The sequence below is a fragment of the Watersipora subatra genome, chromosome 10, assembly GCF_963576615.1.
Source record: "Watersipora subatra chromosome 10, tzWatSuba1.1, whole genome shotgun sequence".
In the NCBI taxonomy this organism is placed as follows: Eukaryota; Metazoa; Bryozoa; class Gymnolaemata; order Cheilostomatida; family Watersiporidae; genus Watersipora; species Watersipora subatra.
Genome location: NC_088717.1, coordinates 18,049,324 through 18,057,793, shown reverse-complemented (window position 1 = coordinate 18,057,793; position 8,470 = coordinate 18,049,324). Strand labels below are relative to the sequence as shown.

The window sequence follows — 8,470 nt, the reverse complement described above, 5'->3', positions numbered from 1 at the left end:
GTGTACGTGACCACTGTCGTTAACCTGGTGGATATAAGAGCATGCTCCAATTCCAACATCACTTGCATCACAGAAGTGATGTCGTTCAGCTCTGACGATTTTACCGAAATCTTTTGGCTTGAAGCATCGTGGTATGTTGATTCGTTCTAATGCTGGCAGTTGGGAGGTCTATTTGTTCCATTTAAGAGATATTTCTTCGGGTATTTGCTCGTCCCAGCTAACATTGGCTTTGTTTATCTCTTGCAGGATGTTTTTGCCAATTAAAGTGTACGGAGCTATAAAACCAAGGGGATCGTACAATTGGCCAACGATCGAGAGGATTCCTCTTTGTGTGCTTGGTTTTTCCTGGATCTTGTTCACGAACTTGATTGTGTCGGACTCCATCGACCACTGTAGGCCCAGGGTTCTTTGTTTGGGAAGTGAGTTTGCAAGTAGGTCTCTGTCGTGTACTGATCTTTCAGATTCAGGGAGAGATGAGAGGACTTCCACGCTATTGGATGAAAATTTGTGTAGTCTCATGTTACCCGTTTTTACAAATTTCTCGAGATTCTGCAATAAGGCTAACGGCTTCTGTCTCTGAAGCTACACTAGTGATGCCATCATCGACATAAAAGTTGCGGTTGATAAATGCTGCCGCTCTCTTGGAAATGCTGCTATGATCTGTTGCAATCTTGCGTAATCCGTATGTGGCCACAGCAGGCGACGACTTGGCACCAAATAGGTGCACCTTCATTCTGTAGGTTTTTGGTTGGCCTTCTTCGTTGTGCCACAGGAACCTTAGATAATCTCTGTCGTTAGGCGCTACCAAAAAATTATAAAACATTTTTGAATATCGCAGCTAATAGCCACTTCCTCCCTCCTAAACCTGCAGAGTATCCCAAAGAGGGAGTTCATAAGGTCAGGGCCTGGAAGTAGGTGATCATTTAGCAATGTTCCTTTGTACACAGCTTTACAATCAAAAACCACTCTTAGCTTTTGTTTTTGAGGGTGTTTTACTGCAAAGTGTGGCAGATACCATCGTTCTCCTGGTTTTGCATCTTCTTCCTGCACTGGCTCCCCTAGTTTTTCCTCTATCAGTTCATTCATAAACTTATGATAATCTGCCCTGAATTGAGGTTGTTTTTGAATTTTTTTGCTTAGACTTTCTTGCTGACTCTTGGCTTGCTCTATGTTGTTTGGGAATATTGGTCGTTGTTTAAACGGGAGCGGCATCATGTAATTTCTAGCCTCCGTAGTTGTTGTATGCGCCTCTAAGAAGTTCATAAATTGGTAGCATCTTGAGACAGCATATCACTCTCGACCTCGCTGGTATTGGTTTGATAGGTTGTGCATACCTTGTGTTTAGTTCGGCAGGTCTCCTCTACACCGAAAACGGCCCACCCGAGTTCTGACCTGAGCGCATAGGGCTTATTGTCTCCACCTTTGATAGCTTCCAGAGGGAAGAAGGCAGAAGTACAGTTGGCACCAATCAACAGGCTCATGGGGAGGTTCATTAGTGGTGGCAATTTGTCCGCTATCTTTTGCAGGTGAGGGTGATCCAATACGTTGGTGTGATTCGCAAACTCACCGGTCGAGTTTGGGGTAGTTTCCCACTCATATGCTGATGGTAGTTTAACTTCTCGGCCATTATAACCTTGAATGATGATGTCTCCAACCATGTTTACCCTACTCAGTTGTACTTCGCCAGTCATTGTTTCGATTTTGATGGGTTTTGTTCCTAGACTCCTCAGTCCTAGTTGTGTCGTGAGATCTTTGGTTATATAAGAATGGTTTGACGCTGAATCGAGGAATGCATAGATCAGAACTTCATTGAGCGGGTTTGAGGCTGAGGATACATACACTGGCATACCCGTATTGAACAGCTTGTTTTGGGATGTCGTTCTTGTGTTTTTATTTGACAACTTAATTAAATCTGCACCCTGTAGATCTTGGTATTCCACCGGAGAAATGAGAGGACAATGCTCTGTGCTACTGGTTTTGTTGGAGTTCAGTGTCTGCGCCATTGTGGTGAGTTGGTGTTTTTAGCTGCATTACCCTGAGTTTGCCGATAATTTAAGTGAACTGAAGCTGTTTATTGGTGAGGCGTGGCATTTCTGGGCCACATGTGTCCTGAATTGTAGTTCCAGTGGTCCGCATTTTGTTGCTCTTCATCCCAGTCTTTTTTTGTTTTATGTAGACATGTGGCATGCCCTGGTCTTTTGCATTTGGAGCAGATGTTTTTTCCTTTACTGCTGCATCTGGCAGCCCCGTGACCAGGTTTAACGCAGATGTAGCACAGCATGTTGTTAGCAATAAACCTCATACGCTGACTGTAGGGCTTTTCGCAAATCTTGAAACATTCTGCCACTTTGTGGCGGGGTCTTCGCAGTATAGGCAACTTCTCTCTGGTGTATGGTCAACGCTGTTTGTGGCTAAAGATCTGGTGTTATTTGGTCTTGGCCGTTTGTCATGTGCCTTCTCAAGATTTTGCATTAGAGGCTGTGAGCGCATTTCTGCTAAGTCGTCAACAAATGAAGCTAACTCTGCAAATTTAGGGTAACGCATTTCCTTCTTCCGTATACGGTGTGTCGTTGCACCCCACTTTTGATGCGCCCAGTCAGGAAGCACTCTTGCAAATTGTTTGTTGTTGAGTTCCTCGTCTAAACTCGCTAGGCCTGGGATCGATTTCATGGCGTTACTACAGCTCTCCAGGTAGTCGACATATCTCTGGAGGGCTGGCGTGTCGTTAGCAGAGATCTTTGGCCAAGTGTCGATTTTGTTTTTCATTGAACGGGCCACATCCAATTTGTTCCCGAATCGAGAGGTGAGTTTCTCTCGTGCATGTCGATAGCTCAGCTCCGTACGGATCATAAATTGGCCATTTATGCATTCCCTAGCAGTTCCTTCAACATATTTTTTGAGGTATCTGATCTTTTCAGAGCCGTCTTCGATGCCCATTGAAGAAAGATAACCATCAAAATCACACTCCCAGTTGTCGAACTCTAGTGCATTGCCGCTAAAGATTTCAGGTTCGATGTCAACCTTTCTAGATCTTTTTATTCTTTGCGTAATTTTGTTTGCTAAAATGCGAATGGAATAGCTTTCTGATATCTCACTGTGAGCGTGAGATGCCTGATTGATCTTTTCTTTTACTGAAAGTGCGTCGAGTCGGCTCCATATGCCCGTTTTTCTTGTTGGAGTTTCTGGAGGCGACTCTAGGTTCACTGGTTCGGTTCTTATAGGCTCTTCATACAGCGGCATACTCTGTTGGTAAGGCATTGATTTAAGTAAGGACGCTCTTAGTGGTGGCTGCGCATTCAAACTGATTGGTGTTGTGAGTGTGGGTGTTGTTCCCAGTCACTGTTGCTGTTTAGGTTTCGGCCTTACCTCTTCTTCTATATTCCTTTCTGCAAGGTATTCTTCAAGTTTCCGCTGCTCTTCAAGTAGCCTCTCTTTGGCTTCCAGGTGTTCCTGTTCTCTAGTTTCTTCTTCAGATGCCATACTCTGCTGTTGCTCCAGGATTCTTTGTGTAATCTTACCGGTTTCACCAATGAAGAATTCAAAGTGTTTTATTTTCATTTCCACTATATTATCAGATAGCTGAGACAATTTAGCGTAATCAGAGGTAATAGCTGAAGCCTTCGCTTCGATATCAGTTACGCATGCATTGAAAGTTTCTGATAAAACAACACCTTTAAGACAGCTCTTAAAAATAACATCGACTGCTCTTAGCTCTCTATTTATGGAAGCATACAATGAAAATGCTAACTCATTTTTCTGGCTTTCTTTGCCAATTGTAGAAGCTTTGAAGGTACGAGTAGGCCTGGTCTTAGCTATGATTTTTACTTCACTTAATGAGTCAGCACTGGTTGTAGGCATAATTGGATCTGCTAATTAATTTTTAGGACAGTCGTCCAGGTCAAGTAAGCTGTTGTTAACTCCAGCCATAATATGATCTAATTGATTTAAGAAGACAATTACTTAGCTTTATAATGAAAGACAGATTAGATCAACCACAAGTTCATATACGATCTGAGCTAACTAAATTGAGCATACGCTGCTCGAGTCACAAAGCTGAATTATTTTCATGAACCGTACTCCGGACCAGCTTTGAATGGGTCTGATCACGATAGGCTAAACGACCCAGACCACGATAGAGCAAAGGGAACGAGGTCACACAGATAGTCAGGGAAAGAACGTTGATTCTAGGTTAATTTAAACACCAATAATATTAGAAAAAATACAAGTTAAAATTTACGAAAAAATACAATCACTGTCAATGCTAACTTATGAAGTTTATGACATTTACTAAATAACTATTTTAATCAAGTGAAACTTATCCAACAGTTGAATGTCTCGGAGTCCATTACTGAGTTTGGTGGTGCAGTCCTATATAGTCCTCTCTGTAGTTCACGATATTCAATCTGGTTCGTTGGCTCTGTCTATAGTTTGCAATAATCAGTCTAGCTCGTTTCCTTGTCTGTAGTTTACAATATTCAATCTGGCTCGTTGGCTCTGTCTATAGTTTACAGTAATCAATCTGGCTCGTTGGCCCTGTCTTTAGTTTACGATATTCGATCTGGCTTGTTGGCTCTGTCTCGGTCTGGTATGTACATACGTGTACACCCGACAAGCTAATTATTATGTAATTGCACTTGGGTGCTGTAGCGAAGTGTTTGTGGTGAGCGTTCGATTTCACTGGTGTTTATTTATATATATATATTCAAACTTCCATCAACGCTGGCTAATAAGTAACATCGTGAAATCTACAATAACATGTTAATTACGAATAAACACAAGGAAGTTTAAAATCCAGTAAAATAGATATCAACAGTTGCTGAATGAATGTCATTTGAAAGCTCAAAATAAAAGATTATAATAGTAGCTTAAACACAAAATAAAAGATTATAATAGTGGCTTAAACAAAACGAACCTTTGTATGTATGTAACCTCTATGTATTCAACACTTTATTCGCGTTTCAAAGCTAAGCATAATAAGTTCCATTCAGCTTTTAGTGGCTGCAGACGGTTGCTAACGCAACGATCTTTCCCTTAGTCTAAACGGTAAACAAGTCCCTGCCCCCCATTGATCGTGGTCTGAGGCAGCGGGTCTGTCAAACTCATTAGCCAAGTGATTAAACGAGCGAGCGCTAACTACTGAATATAGATTCTGTATGGATATACACAAATTTGTGGTTGATCAGCCGCCTAGCCTACTATTATTACGGAATTTACTTGACTGATAAACAACATACAATAAAGTCCTTGCTAAAACTATTTTAAAACTGATTTATTTATTTAAGCAGAGTAGTGTAGCAGTGGTTATAGTATTAGGAAAAATACAAGTTAAACAGATTTCAAGTTAGCTACAACCAATTTGATCATTTATCAAGATTTCTGCGCACTGGACCATCTCCATTAATCTTGCACAAGATAAACTTATTTGATGATTATTTTTGTTTCCAATTAACTTATCTCTAAATAGTCCATGGCTGCCAAGGTCATTATTTACACTGTAGCATGTACATTATGTCTCTTGTTATCACCATATCTACCTCTTGAGTGACTTGGATACCTGCTATTACCAAGTCTCACAATCAATATTCCATCTAAAAGTAAACATTTTCTGTTGCTGCCCTACCAAGATTAACTATTAATCATTGTGTAAAGGTTATGTGCGACCTTCACTTTTCTCCACTAGTACAAGACTCGGTGCATGAATTTATACATATATTTTCTGCTTAGTTCATAAGTTGTCCATCAAAGTCAGTCTGTCAGTGGTCACGTTGTCAGTTGTTGTCGCCTTGTCAGTAATGTTTGTGTCCTTTTGTGTGGAATTATTCGTCATGGTATTTGTATTGGTCGTTTGGGTAGTTTCGTTCCACAAGTCTAGCCGTGGTCGTGTATTCGTCGATGAGTCGAGTTGTATCGGTCGTGGTAGAGATAAGATATATGCTTGGAAGTTATTGTCATTGGCGTAGTTTCTGAATGGTTTCATGATGCTGGGCTCTGCCGCTGGTGGTGGATTTGATGATGCAGATGAAGTGGCTGATGAGGTTTGAGAATTGAAGGATTCCGTAGATATTGTTGGCGAATTTTCAATTTTCAGCCTGTAACAGAGATCGATGCAAAATCAAAAGCGAGAAGCTAGTCGATTCTGATTGGTAATTTAAAAATATGGCTTCTTGATTGTTGATGCTCATTCGATCACCAACTGCCCCTCTTATAGCGCTGTTGTTGCTGCATTCCTTTTTGTTAGCTAAAATTTACAACAAAATTCCTTCCACTTTTCAAATTGGATTGCCCTTTTTTAGAACATTTTTTCAATATTTGTTTGATCGATTGATAGCAAACTATTTGTCTGAGTATTTGTTCTGATGGGTTTTGGAGAATTGTGGCAAGTAATTAGCACTGACTGATTCATTGAAGTCTATAATGAATAAAGTCAGAAACAAGAGTAGTCCAACTAGTGTGAGGGTGGAGAATAAGTATATTTTATAGGAACGAAGTGATGAACGAGAACAGACAAAAATGAATTATCGGCAGAGCCCAGTCCGTCAAAGTCAGTCTGTCAGTAGTCGCGATGTCAGTGGCTGTCAGTCGCTGTCACCTTGTCAGTCATGTCCGTGTCCGTTTGTGTAGAATTATTCATCATTGTATTTGTAGTGGTCGTTTGGGAAGTCTCGTTCCACAAGTCTAGTCGTGGTCGTGTATTCGTCGAAGAGTCGAGTTGTATTGGTCGTGGCAGGGATAAAATGTATGCTTGGAAGTTATTGTCATTGGCGTAGTCTCTGAATGGTTTCATGGCGCTGGGTTCTGCCGCTGGTGGATTTGAAGTTGAAGTAAGTGAAGCGGTTGATGAGGTTGGAGAATCCAAAGTTCCCGTAGATATGGCAGAATCTTCAAGGTACCCTATCAAATATATGGTAGTGTATTGATGGTTCTGTACTCAGTCTCAACTGATTATTATTCAGTGTAAACCTTATGAAAGCACTCCACTACTTTCTATTTATTTATGATTAGTTATCTTGCTGTAAATCATGAATTAGAATTATAAAAGCAGTGTATTAAAACTGACTGAGATGTACACAACAGGTTAACTGCAGCCAGGGCTATGAACAGAAGTCCAAGATTAAAACAAAATATATCAAAACGATAATTAAAATATTAAACTCATTAGCTATTAAAATGTTAGTTTTGAAAAGAAAACAAGAGACTGAATACTAAGATTACCATCCCAGAAAGGAGCTTATCAAAATTCAACATTGTCAGGCTCTGAAATATCTTCCTTATAAGATCACTACTAGAGGAATATTTTATCATATTTATAAAGCTAGTTAAAAATAAAAACACAAAAACTTTATAAATGTCTGCAGTTGCTCTCTGTAGTCGAGAGCTTTTTGTTTTTTGAAATGAGGCTAGTATCCAAGAATTAGTTATAAAAAAGTTATTTTAATTAAATATTTTTGTTATGTTACTATTAATAAGCTGCCAAGTAAAAACTATAGAACTTGCTTTGTTACGAGTTAAGAGTAGCAACAGTGATGTAAATAAAACTAACGTTTTGTGCCGTTAAATGTTCTTCTAAATTTAAAGTTGCAACAATGGCAAATGGGGTCATGACAACAACTGCATCTACCTGTCATTCCAGACATTGTCCTCTACAGTGGGAAAATAACATCATTAATATTATTAATCAAGACTACTAAAGTTTTATTTTAATTCTCAAAAAATTTCTGATGTGAAATTGCATACACAAATTCTAGTCCCACGACCAAACGAGTGGATGCGAGATTTGGGAGTTTTTATGATAAATGCATGGGCACACAACTTACGAAAATTATTCATCAACAATGAGATGAACCCTTGTATTAAAATTTCATCAACAAATTTAACCATCGTTTTGTAAATTAGTTAAAGTACATGTATATTAACAATACAAAACACATATAGGCCCTTTTAAATATGTTACCAAGTCTTTGTAAATTGTCGAAATCCCCTAAAAACTTACCCATCTGATCGGATTATACACAAATAGACAGATTTATTTGGATGAAAATCGTCACAAAACGCTTGACAAGATTGGTTTAATAAAAGTTAAGACCGGAAATTAAAACGCCGGTCGACAGATATTAGAACAATTAAATTGTGCGCATTTCGCGAAAAAATAACGTGCACATTTCACCAGACTATGGCATTGTTGACGGTTTCTGTCACTAACGTAGGAGTACTGAAATCGTTTCATTTTTGCCGATTTCAAAGTATCTGACTTTTTAGAAACATTTGAGTACTTTGGTATTCTAACTGATGTCCAACGCAGTGTAAGTATAGAAAATGACGAGGATACGTTTTTTTAACGATTCTTAAGAGATTACGATATGTAATTATAAGCTTGGATATTATTTTTGATACTTCTTGATATTGTTAACTATGACGTTTTGAAATGTAAACAAAATTTCGCATTGGTTTTCTATTATTACTGTATTGCTAT

At 39.2% G+C, this 8,470-nt stretch overlaps 1 pseudogene; it reads right to left on the bottom strand.

The window, feature by feature from the left end:
• Positions 1–1,259: 1,259 nt before the first annotated feature.
• LOC137406829 (uncharacterized) lies at positions 1,260–3,858 on the bottom strand (annotated as a pseudogene).
• Positions 3,859–8,470: the final 4,612 nt, after the last annotated feature.